The sequence below is a fragment of the Rhopalosiphum maidis genome, chromosome 3 (genome assembly GCF_003676215.2).
Source record: "Rhopalosiphum maidis isolate BTI-1 chromosome 3, ASM367621v3, whole genome shotgun sequence".
In the NCBI taxonomy this organism is placed as follows: Eukaryota; Metazoa; Arthropoda; class Insecta; order Hemiptera; family Aphididae; genus Rhopalosiphum; species Rhopalosiphum maidis.
Window position 1 is genome coordinate 39,131,308 of NC_040879.1, and position 13,223 is coordinate 39,144,530.

The window sequence follows — 13,223 nt, forward strand, 5'->3', positions numbered from 1 at the left end:
TTGCAGTTTTATATTCGTATTTGTATTTAAATTTCAACTTCAAATTGTTTTCAAGTATTTTGAAATAGGAATGAAGTTTGTCTGTTAGTTTTTGTTTGATTATTTCCATTTCTGAATTATTCAGTGTTGTCCACGTACTAGTTGTCATAAACAGACTTTCGATCTCTTTATGGTGTGTAGTAGTGACATTTTATCCTCCAACCATTATACATAATTAACTGACAATTTTTTTTTAGATGGCAGTACAGCAAATCACTGAAGGATTGCTAAGACATGAATTAACGTTTCTAACACTTGACAAAGTTACAACATCCTACGTTGAAAATGGACTAGACGATACTGATAATAATAATGGTTTTATGCAAAGTACGAGTAATGGGTATAGAATATAATTGTGATTCAATTAATAGTAGTGTTACTAAAAGTCATGTAACCTTGACCATTATATTAAGTAATGATGCTTATTTACCATTATTAACTTTCATATTTTTCAGATTGCAGTGCAACAGATCACTCAAGGCTTGCTGAGCATGAATTAACATTTTTAGCGCTTGGAATAGTTTCAACATCCTATGTTTAATATGGATTAGAAGGTATTAATATTAATAATGGTGTTTTGCACGGTACGTGAATGAATGTAAATGATAGCAACATAATAGAAATGTAACAAAAAGTTAATGTTATGAAACCCTTACCATTAGATTAAGTAAATGATTCTTATTTAGCATTATTAACTTCCATGTATTTCATTGATGATGATACTTCATAAACACTATAAAACATGATTTAATATGATAATTTTAATGAGAATTATAAATTCCTATTTTTAACTTTTTATAGAAAAGTCAATTCTCAATTTAGCGTCTTGAAACATTGACCACTAGAAAGAGAATTTGTTTCTTATTTAGCATTAATTACATTTATACACTTCATTTAATCTGATACTTCATAAACACTATAAACATGCTTTTAAATGATAATTTTGACTCATGTTATAAATTCATATTTTTTACTGCATATGAAACACTCAATTCTCAAGTTAGTATCTTGAAACCTTGACCATTAGATAGAGAATTGGATTCTTATTTAGCATTTATTACTTTCATACATTTCATTTAAGCCAATACTTCATAAACTCTATAAAACTTGTTTTTATATAATAATTTTGACGTATATTTCTAATTCAAATTGTTTATGGTTTATGAAACACTCAATTCTCATGTTAGTATCTTTAAACCTTGACCACTAGATTGAGAAAATGGTTCTAATTTAGCATTAATAACTATCATACATTTCATTTATGCCAATGTTTCATAAACTCTATAAAACTTGTTTTTATATGATAATTTTGGAGTATATTAAAAATTCAAATTTTTTAATTGCTTATAAAATACTCAATTCTCATGTTAGTACCTTGAAACCTTTACCACTAGTAAGAGAATATGTTTCTTATTTAGCATTGATTACTTTCATACATTTCATTTAAGCCAATACTTCATAAACACTATAAACATGTTTTTAAATGACAATTTTGACTCGTGTTATAAATTCATATTTAAAACTGCTTATGAAACACTCAATTCTCAATTAATTCTCAACTAATTTTACATATTTAACTGACTACATTTTTTTCAGATTGCAGTGCAGCAGTTCATCCAAGGCTTGCTGAGACAGGAATTTGCATTCATACCACTTTGGGAAAGTATCAACATGTTATTTTGAAAATAAACTAGAAGATATTGATAATAATATTGGATTTATGCAATGTGTGTGTAATGGTTATTGAATATAATTGATATCAAATTAATACTAGTGAAACAAAAAATTAGTAGCATGAAACCAAGACCAATTAATTAAGTAAATGATTCTTATTTAGCATTATTAACTTCCATGTATTTTTGTTGATGCTGATACTTCATAAACACTATAAAACATGTTTTAATATGATAATTTTAACGTAAATTACAAATTCAAATTTTTTATGGCTTATGAAATACTGGATTCTCAATTTAGTCTCTTGAAACTTTGACCACTAGAAAGAGAACATGTTTCTTATTTAGCATTAATTACTTTCATACATTACATTTAAGCCAATACTTCATAAACACTATAAAACATGTTTTTATATGGTAAATTTGGCGTATTTTACAAATTAATTTTTTTTTTGCTTATAAAATACTCAATTCTCATACTAGTATCTTGAAACCTTCACCACTAGAATGATAATTTGTTTCTTATTTAGCATTAATTACTTTCATACATTACATTTAAGCCAATACATCATAAACACTATAAAACATGTTTTTACATTGTAGATTTGACGTATATTACAAATTCATTTTTTTAATTGCTTATAAAATACTCAATTCTCATGTTAGTATCTTTAAACCTTGACCACTAGATTGAGAAAATGGTTCTAATTAAGCATTAATAACTATCATACATTTCATTTATGCCAATGTTTCATAAACTCTATAAAACTTGTTTTTATATGATAATTTTTGAGTATATTACAAATTCATTTTTTTAATTGCTTATAAAATACTCAATTCTCATGTTAGTATCTTTAAACCTTGACCACTAGATTGAGAAAATGGTTCTAATTTAGCATTAATAACTATCATACATTTCATTTATGCCAATGTTTCATAAACTCTATAAAACTTGTTTTTATATGATAATTTTGGAGTATATTAAAAATTCAAATTTTTTAATTGCTTATAAAATACTCAATTCACATGTTAGTACCTTGAAACCTTTACCACTAGTAAGAGAACATGTTTCTTATTTAGCATTAATTACTTTCATACATTACATTTAAGCCAATACTTCATAAACACTATAAAACATGTTTTTATATGGTAAATTTGGCGTATTTTACAAATTAATTTTTTTTTTGCTTATAAAATACTCAATTCTCATACTAGTATCTTGAAACCTTCACCACTAGAATGATAATTTGTTTCTTATTTAGCATTAATTACTTTCATACATTACATTTAAGCCAATACATCATAAACACTATAAAACATGTTTTTACATTGTAGATTTGACGTATATTACAAATTCATTTTTTTAATTGCTTATAAAATACTCAATTCTCATGTTAGTATCTTTAAACCTTGACCACTAGATTGAGAAAATGGTTCTAATTTAGCATTAATAACTATCATACATTTCATTTATGCCAATGTTTCATAAACACTATAAAACATGTTTTTATATGGTAAATTTGGCGTATTTTACAAATTCAAATTTTTTATGGCTTATAAAATACTCAATTCTCATGTTAGTACCTTGAAACCTTCACTACTAGAAAGAGAATATGTTTCTTATTTAGCATTGATTACTTTCATACATTTCATTTAAGCCAATACTTCATAAACACTATAAACATGCTTTTAATTGACAATTTTGACTCGTGTTATAAATTCATATTTTAAACTGCTTATGAAACACTCAATTCTCAATTAATTCTCAACTAATTTTACATATTTAACTGACTACATTTTTTTCAGATTGCAGTGCAGCAGTTCACCCAAGGCTTGCTGAGACAGGAATTTGCATTCATACCACTTTGGAAAGTATCAACATCTTACTATGAAAATAAACTAGAAGATATTGATAATAATATTGGATTTATGCAATGTGTGTGTTATGGTTATTGAATATAATTGATAGCAAATTAATACTAGTGAAACAAAAAATTAGTATCATGAAACCAAGACCAATGAATTAAGTAAATGATTCTTATTTAGCATTATTAACTTCCATGTATTTTTGTTGATGCTGATACTTCATAAACACTATAAAACATGTTTTAATATGATAATTTTAACGTAAATTACAAATTCAAATTTTTTATGGCTTATAAAATACTCAATTCTCATGTTAGTACCTTGAAACCTTCACTACTAGAAAGAGAATATGTTTCTTATTTAGCATTAATAACTATCATACATTTCATTTATGCCAATGTTTCATAAACTCTATAAAACTTGTTTTTATATGATAATTTTGGAGTATATTGAAAATTCAAATTTTTTATGGCTTATGAAATACTGAATTCTCAATTTAGTCTCTTGAAACTTTGACCACTAGAAAGAGAACATGTTTCTTATTTAGCATTAATTACTTTCATACATTACATTTAAGCCAATACTTCATAAACACTATAAAACATGTTTTTATATGGTAAATTTGGCGTATTTTACAAATTAATTTTTTTTTGCTTATAAAATACTCAATTCTCATACTAGTATCTTGAAACCTTCACCACTAGAATGATAATTTGTTTCTTATTTAGCATTAATTACTTTCATACATTACATTTAAGCCAATACTTCATAAACACTATAAAACATGTTTTTACATTGTAGATTTGACGTATATTACAAATTCATTTTTTTAATTGCTTATAAAATACTCAATTCTCATGTTAGTATCTTTAAACCTTGACCACTAGATTGAGAAAATGGTTCTAATTTAGCATTAATAACTATCATACATTTCATTTATGCCAATGTTTCATAAACTCTATAAGACTTGTTTTTATATGATAATTTTGGAGTATATTAAAAATTCAAATTTTTAATTGCTTATAAAATACTCAATTCTCATGTTAGTACCTTGAAACCTTTACCACTAGTAAGAGAATATGTTTCTTATTTAGCATTGATTACTTTCATACATTTCATTTAAGCCAATACTTCATAAACACTATAAACATGTTTTAAATGACAATTTTGACTCGTGTTATAAATTCATATTTAAAACTGCTTATGAAACACTCAATTCTCAATTAATTCTCAACTAATTTTACATATTTAACTGACTACATTTTTTTCAGATTGCAGTGCAGCAGTTCATCCAAGGCTTGCTGAGACAGGAATTTGCATTCATACCACTTTGGGAAAGTATCAACATGTTATTTTGAAAATAAACTAGAAGATATTGATAATAATATTGGATTTATGCAATGTGTGTGTAATGGTTATTGAATATAATTGATATCAAATTAATACTAGTGAAACAAAAAATTAGTAGCATGAAACCAAGACCAATTAATTAAGTAAATGATTCTTATTTAGCATTATTAACTTCCATGTATTTTTGTTGATGCTGATACTTCATAAACACTATAAAACATGTTTTAATATGATAATTTTAACGTAAATTACAAATTCAAATTTTTTATGGCTTATGAAATACTGGATTCTCAATTTAGTCTCTTGAAACTTTGACCACTAGAAAGAGAACATGTTTCTTATTTAGCATTAATTACTTTCATACATTACATTTAAGCCAATACTTCATAAACACTATAAAACATGTTTTTATATGGTAAATTTGGCGTATTTTACAAATTAATTTTTTTTTTGCTTATAAAATACTCAATTCTCATACTAGTATCTTGAAACCTTCACCACTAGAATGATAATTTGTTTCTTATTTAGCATTAATTACTTTCATACATTACATTTAAGCCAATACATCATAAACACTATAAAACATGTTTTTACATTGTAGATTTGACGTATATTACAAATTCATTTTTTAATTGCTTATAAAATACTCAATTCTCATGTTAGTATCTTTAAACCTTGACCACTAGATTGAGAAAATGGTTCTAATTAAGCATTAATAACTATCATACATTTCATTTATGCCAATGTTTCATAAACTCTATAAAACTTGTTTTTATATGATAATTTTTGAGTATATTACAAATTCATTTTTTTAATTGCTTATAAAATACTCAATTCTCATGTTAGTATCTTTAAACCTTGACCACTAGATTGAGAAAATGGTTCTAATTTAGCATTAATAACTATCATACATTTCATTTATGCCAATGTTACATAAACTCTATAAAACTTGTTTTTATATGATAATTTTGGAGTATATTAAAAATTCAAATTTTTTAATTGCTTATAAAATACTCAATTCACATGTTAGTACCTTGAAACCTTTACCACTAGTAAGAGAATATGTTTCTTATTTAGCATTGACTACTTTCATACATTTCATTTAAGCCAATACTTCATAAACACTATAAACATGTTTTTAAATGACAATTTTGACTCGTGTTATAAATTCATATTTTAAACTGCTTATGAAACTCTCAATTTTCAATTAATTCTCAACTAATTTTACATATTTAACTGACTACATTTTTTTCAGATTGCAGTGCAGCAGTTCACCCAAGGCTTGCTGAGACAAGAATTTGCATTCATACCACTTGGGGAAAGTATCAACATGTTATTTTGAAAATAAACTAGAAGATATTGATAATAATATTGGATTTAGGCAATGTGTGTGTAATGGTTATTGAATATAATTGATATCAAATTAATACTAGTGAAACAAAAAATTAGTAGCATGAAACCAAGACCAATTAATAAAGTAAATGATTCTTATTTAGCATTATTAACTTCCATGTATTTTTGTTGATGCTGATACTTCATAAACACTATAAAACATGTTTTAATATGATAATTTTAACGTAAATTACAAATTCAAATTTTTTATGGCTTATGAAATACTGGATTCTCAATTTAGTCTCTTGAAACTTTGACCACTAGAAAGAGAACATGTTTCTTATTTAGCATTAATTACTTTCATACATTACATTTAAGCCAATACTTCATAAACACTATAAAACATGTTTTTATATGGTAAATTTGGCGTATTTTACAAATTAATTTTTTTTTTTGCTTATAAAATACTCAATTCTCATACTAGTATCTTGAAACCTTCACCACTAGAATGATAATTTGTTTCTTATTTAGCATTAATTACTTTCATACATTACATTTAAGCCAATACATCATAAACACTATAAAACATGTTTTTACATTGTAGATTTGACGTATATTACAAATTCATTTTTTTAATTGCTTATAAAATACTCAATTCTCATGTTAGTATCTTTAAACCTTGACCACTAGATTGAGAAAATGGTTCTAATTAAGCATTAATAACTATCATACATTTCATTTATGCCAATGTTTCATAAACTCTATAAAACTTGTTTTTATATGATAATTATTGAGTATATTACAAATTCATTTTTTAATTGCTTATAAAATACTCAATTCTCATGTTAGTATCTTTAAACCTTGACCACTAGATTGAGAAAATGGTTCTAATTTAGCATTAATAACTATCATACATTTCATTTATGCCAATGTTTCATAAACTCTATAAAACTTGTTTTTATATGATAATTTTGGAGTATATTAAAAATTCAAATTTTTTAATTGCTTATAAAATACTCAATTCTCATGTTAGTATCTTTAAACCTTGACCACTAGATTAAGAAAATGGTTCTTATTTAGCATTAATAACTAACATACATTTCATTTAAGCCAATACTTCATAAACACTATAAACATGCTTTTAAATGACAATTTTGACTCGTGTTATAAATTCATATTTTAAACTGCTTATGAAACACTCAATTCTCATTAATTCTCAACTAATTTTACATATTTAACTGACTACATTTTTTTCAGATTGCAGTGCAGCAGTTCACCCAAGGCTTGCTGAGACAGGAATTTGCATTCATACCACTTTGGGAAAGTATCAACATGTTATTTTGAAAATAAACTAGAAGATATTGATAATAATATTGGATTTATGCAATGTGTGTGTAATGGTTATTGAATATAATTGATAGCAAATTAATACTAGTGAAACAAAAAATTAGTATCATGAAACCAAGACCAATGAATTAAGTAAATGATTCTTATTTAGCCTTATTAACTTCCATGTATTTTTGTTGATGCTGATACTTCATAAACACTATAAAACATGTTTTTATATGATGATTTTGACATATATTTCTAATTCAAATTGTTATGGTTTATGAAATACTCAATTCTCAATATAGTGTCTTGAAACATTGACCACTACATAGAGAATATGTTTCTTATTTAGCATTAATTACATTCATACATTTCATTTAAGCCAATACTTCATAAATACTATAAAACATGTTTTTATATGATGATTTTGACATATATTTCTAATTCAAATTGTTTATGGTTTACGAAACACTGAATTCTCAATTGAGTATCTTGAAACTGTGACCACTAGAAAGAGAATTTGTTTCTTATTTAGCATTATTTACTTCCATGTATTGCATTGATGCTGATACTTCATAAACATTATAAAACTTGGTTTTATATGATAATTTTGACTCGTGTTATAAATTCATATTTTTAACTGCTTATGAAACAATCAATTCTCGAGGTAGTGTCATGAAACCCTTACCATTAGATTACGAAAACAATTCTAATTATCCATTAATAATTTCATAAATTTTATCTAAGCTGATACTTCATTAACACTATAAAATATCCTTTTATATGATAATTTTGACTCGAATTATAAATTCATATTTTCAAGTGCTTATAAAACACTGTATTCTCAAGTTATTCTCCACCAATTTTACAGATTTAATTGACTATGTTTTTCAGATGGCAGAGTAAAGCAGATCTTTTAAGGCTTGCTGAAACATGAATTAACATTTTCACCACTTTGAAAAGTTTTAACATCCTACATCTATAATGGACTAGAAGATTCCGATAAATTTAATAATTTTATGCAATTCACTTTTATTATTTAAGGCCAATAAATGTATAAAATGTAATAATGTATTCTAAAATTTTTATATGCCCACGAATATTTTTCAATTATAAATCATTAGTGATCTTTGTTGCTATATTTGATTTCAATCAAATTTGAACTTGAAATGTGTATAACAAATAATTATCTTTTACATATCTAGATTTTATGATTTTAATCTTATGAACTACAACTACGTATGAAAAATCATGTATAACATTTTCAAAACTTAAAAATACAGGACAGACAACTTTTAACTAGAAAAGAGTTAGTTTTTTTTTTTTGTGATTTTGATAAATATCAAAATAAAGGTTTTTAATACCTACTTATAAAAAAAATTTATGACTTATGAGTAAAGTTTTATGGACATTTGTGATGTTTTTTTTTGTTTATATTTTCAAAAATATTAGTGATCATAATATATTCATATGCTTAATTAATATAGCCAGTTTGTCGGATCCTTTTTTTTTATCAACAGAAGGGGTCTATAGGCAAATTTTATACGATTTAATTAATTTTGAAATATAGAATATTGGTAGATTCTTCTAATATTCTATCTCTATGATATAATTTATTTTATTAATTATTTTATCTTACAGTACACCTCAAATAGTGAAATTGAGCGCATTATGTATTTTATTATATTGTCATGCAGATTTGAAGGTGTTTTGTATAGGCAACCCTACTGCACTTTCAAAATTTCAATATTATTCCTCACAAACCATTGCATATTATATAAAAATTATCTACTCATTTATGACTTTGTTGCAGTGTAACTGTCCAAATTCTGAATTTTTCATAAATTTTTGTGTTAAAACTGAATTTATTATTAGTTATTACGTTATCCAAAACTCCAAAACTAAATCCTTTAATACTGGCCCCTTTGGATAAAATGTTCAAAGACCCGAGACAAATTCGTCCCTAGATGCGTCTTCCAATTAGTAAATGTTTTTCAACTCAATTATCTAGACGGTAAATGATGATTTAAATGTGCAGTTTAAAAAAAAAACTTGGCAGGAAATTTGGTTTTAGCAATTTTTAATTTTAAAATTGAAATTCAAAATTCTTTAGAACAGAAAATTGATCTCGAGGTGTCACTGCGTTGAACCTCTAAGATTTCGAAACGAAACAACCAATATTAAAAATGTTAGTATTTCAATTTGAATCTCAAAATCTATAGATGAATATCATAACAACAGATTATATCATGTGTTGAAATAACGAGTTGTAAATTGCAAAGTTTTAGAAAAGTTATGTTATACAATATAAAACTTTTTTAATATTTATTTTATTTACTTACTGCAAGTTTGCATATATAATTATATGTTTCAGTAATAAAAGTTTAACATCACCCTAAACGGTAATGATAATACTGAACCTTCTACATTTTAATTACCAAAAGCAACAAAAAAACTATAAACAATTACGACTTGGTACAATTTGTACGAATATATTCACAAATTGCAAAACGTCAAAGTCATATAATATTCTATGTAAATAAAACAACTATATTACTTATTATACGTAGGTACAAGTTACAAAAGGTAGACGTTTAAACATCTTTGCAATAGCGTAAATATTCTTAATTTCGCAGTGTGTTTCATCATTATCTATGATTAGTACTATTATTATGTATAAAGTTATAAGTCACGGGGAATCCCTCTTCTCAAGACTGGATAAAAATACAATTCAAAAACTTTCATGCAAATCTCAATACATCTGATGGCGCACGGTTCTACAAACCTGGGAAATAAAAAACGATATAAAAATCGGCGTTTAAACCACGTCTACCCAAGATCTCCTTCTATCACAGTCAAGCGAAGACGAAGATCGATTTTAAAGTACCACTAAAAATAAATATTAACTAACATTAGCATGTATATCACTATATCACTAACTAAACATATTAGTAATTGTAATTTGTTATTTGTAAATTGAACACGTTAGTAAACTTGTAATAGCATGATAAAATGCTGAAACATTTTAATTTTAATAAATAAATAAAAAAAAAAACTTTATAAGTACTGTATATTTGCATAAATATTTGTTTCCCTCAAATATATTTTGAAAAACCTTAGTGGTCGTTCGACGTGTTTGAAACTCAAGATTCTGGTATTTTGGATGATCCGATCAAAGCGGTATCTGTTGTGGACACCGTAAATGCCGTTTTTACCCCACATTGGGTCTTGGATTCCGAATTTGAATTTTTTAGTCGAGTGTTACTCGGCCCGGTTTCGATGTATGGGGCAGTTTACTTCACGGAAATTTCTGTTTAAAGTCGTTTTACATAAAGTGTCTTCGGTGGTAGCAGTGTCCTATGGCTCCTTGTGCCCCTCCCCCCATGGATATTTTAAAAAATGTTTAATATTTGTTCCACGTTTCTGTTGTTCACCAAGTTCAGTTTTTCGTAGGTCTGTGATCAAAATCGGCGTCCTGGTGACACTGTAGAATTTCATTTTTACCCCTATTTTTGGCGTCGGAAATTAGGATTTTGCAGTTTTTGGACTTTGTCGCCACGAAACAATAATTTTTTGGTGGTTAGAGCGATTTTTTTCTACGCATCGTTTAGACGTTTTTGTAAAAATTCGAACGCTACCAAAACCGAAGGAATCGGACGTTTTGTGCGAAGTTACGATTATATTTTTATTTTTGGCACTTAGATTTTACGTATTTTTCGAATTTTTTGAATTTGAGTTTTTGTTTAATCTTTTCGAAATTTGAGTGCTGACTCATAAATGCTACGACGAGTTTGAAAGGTTAAAAAAATCGAATGGCTTGTTTTTTCGTACACGCATACTTTTCTGTATGGTACCTATACCACCGTATAACGATTTAACGAAGTATCTTTTTGAACTTTGTTTTTTTTCAACGTTTATGTTTGTTAAGGTTTCAACGTTTAGCAATTACGCCAACAGCATAAAAAAGTTTTTATTTATAAATAGTTTTTCATCAAATCATATAGAGAATACATCTATTTAATGTTTATAGTGTTTATATCCCTCGTTTAGCGTTAAGAATTCAATATGTACCTAAGCGATTTCGTTGTGTATACGACCATCATTTTTAAAATGCACGACGCAGTCAGTAGATTACTTCTGATCACTTCAGACTCAAATCTGCTCGAATACAACATTTCATTTATTATTTATTAGTTTTAATTATATGTGTATATTAATATGCAATATTTAGTATGATTGGTAGTATTTGTTTTGAATTTCACAATATAACTTCGGTAATATTTATAGGAGATAAAGATTTAATTTTTGGACATCGAACATAAAAATAAATTATTATGATTTATTTACATTGTTAAGTATTCAATAATGAATCGTTATATGTATAAGATATATAACATATAAGACCGTTTACTTAAGTTCAATTAGTTAACCAGTGGACTGTAATGTCCGGAGAATATTAATGCATAATAATGCTTACCTGCAACTATCTAAAACACTTAAATAATACATACATATATAGTTTAATGTTATTACTTTTTGACTTTTGTCTACTAGTTACTATGTATCTATGTTAAGACTCATAATATTTATAAACTGCCTGCTGAATTTACAAAGTATACAATATTATTGGAAATTTATTTCATTATATTATGCTCAGTTAATCAGTTTTGAAATTGTATGTGTACATGAAAATATTATAATATTAAACATTTTTGAATTCGGCGGCCAGAGATAAAATGTAATAAGTTGAATATTCTAATCCGAATTGATATGATGTTTTTCATCCATGATTGTGGTTTAGTGATATAAACATTGTTTATCTATTGATATAACCGTTTGTATTTACTGTCTGATTTATATTTCATATCTTTTTGCAGTTTTATATTCGTATTTGTATTTAAATTTCAACTTTAAATTGTTTTCAAGTATTTTAAATAGGAATGAAGTTTGTCTGTTAGTTTTGTTTGATTATTTCCATTTCTGAATTATTCAGTGTTGTCCACGTACTAGTTGTCATAACAGACTTTCGATCTCTTTATGGTGTTAGTAGTGACATTTTATCCTCCAACCATTATACATAATTAACTGACAATTTTTTTTAGATGGCAGTACAGCAGATCACTTAAGGATTGCTAAGACATGAATTAACGTTTCTAACACTTGACAAAGTTACAACATCCTACGTTGAAAATGGACTAGACGATACTGATAATAATAATGGTTTTATGCAAAGTACGAGTAATGGGTATAGAATATAATTGTGATTCAATTAATAGTAGTGTTACTAAAAGTCATGTAACCTTGACCATTATATTAAGTAATGATGCTTATTTACCATTATTAACTTTCATATTTTTCAGATTGCAGTGCAACAGATCACTCAAGGCTTGCTGAGCATGAATTAACATTTTTAGCGCTTGGAATAGTTTCAACATCCTATGTTTAATATGGATTAGAAAGGTATTAATATTAATAATGGTGTTTTGGCACGGTACGTGAATGAATGTAAATGATAGCAACATAATAGAAATGTAACAAAAAGTTAATGTTATGAAACCCTTACCATTAGATTAAGTAAATGATCTTATTTAGCATTATTAACTTCCATGTTTTCATGATGATGATACTTCATAA

The 13,223-nt window shown here is 26.1% G+C and overlaps 1 long non-coding RNA gene across 2 annotated transcripts; it reads left to right on the forward strand.

Moving 5' to 3' along the window:
* The first annotated feature begins 12,605 nt into the window (after positions 1–12,605).
* On the forward strand, positions 12,606–13,009 carry LOC113558968. 2 transcript variants are annotated; one of them, XR_003405778.1, is made up of 3 exons: positions 12,606–12,629; positions 12,692–12,821; positions 12,950–13,009. It is a non-coding gene; the product is annotated as an uncharacterized LOC113558968 (long non-coding RNA). The 2 variants fall into 2 exon arrangements; XR_003405779.1 differs by having other exon boundaries at positions 12,692–12,834; positions 12,950–13,008.
* Positions 13,010–13,223: the final 214 nt, after the last annotated feature.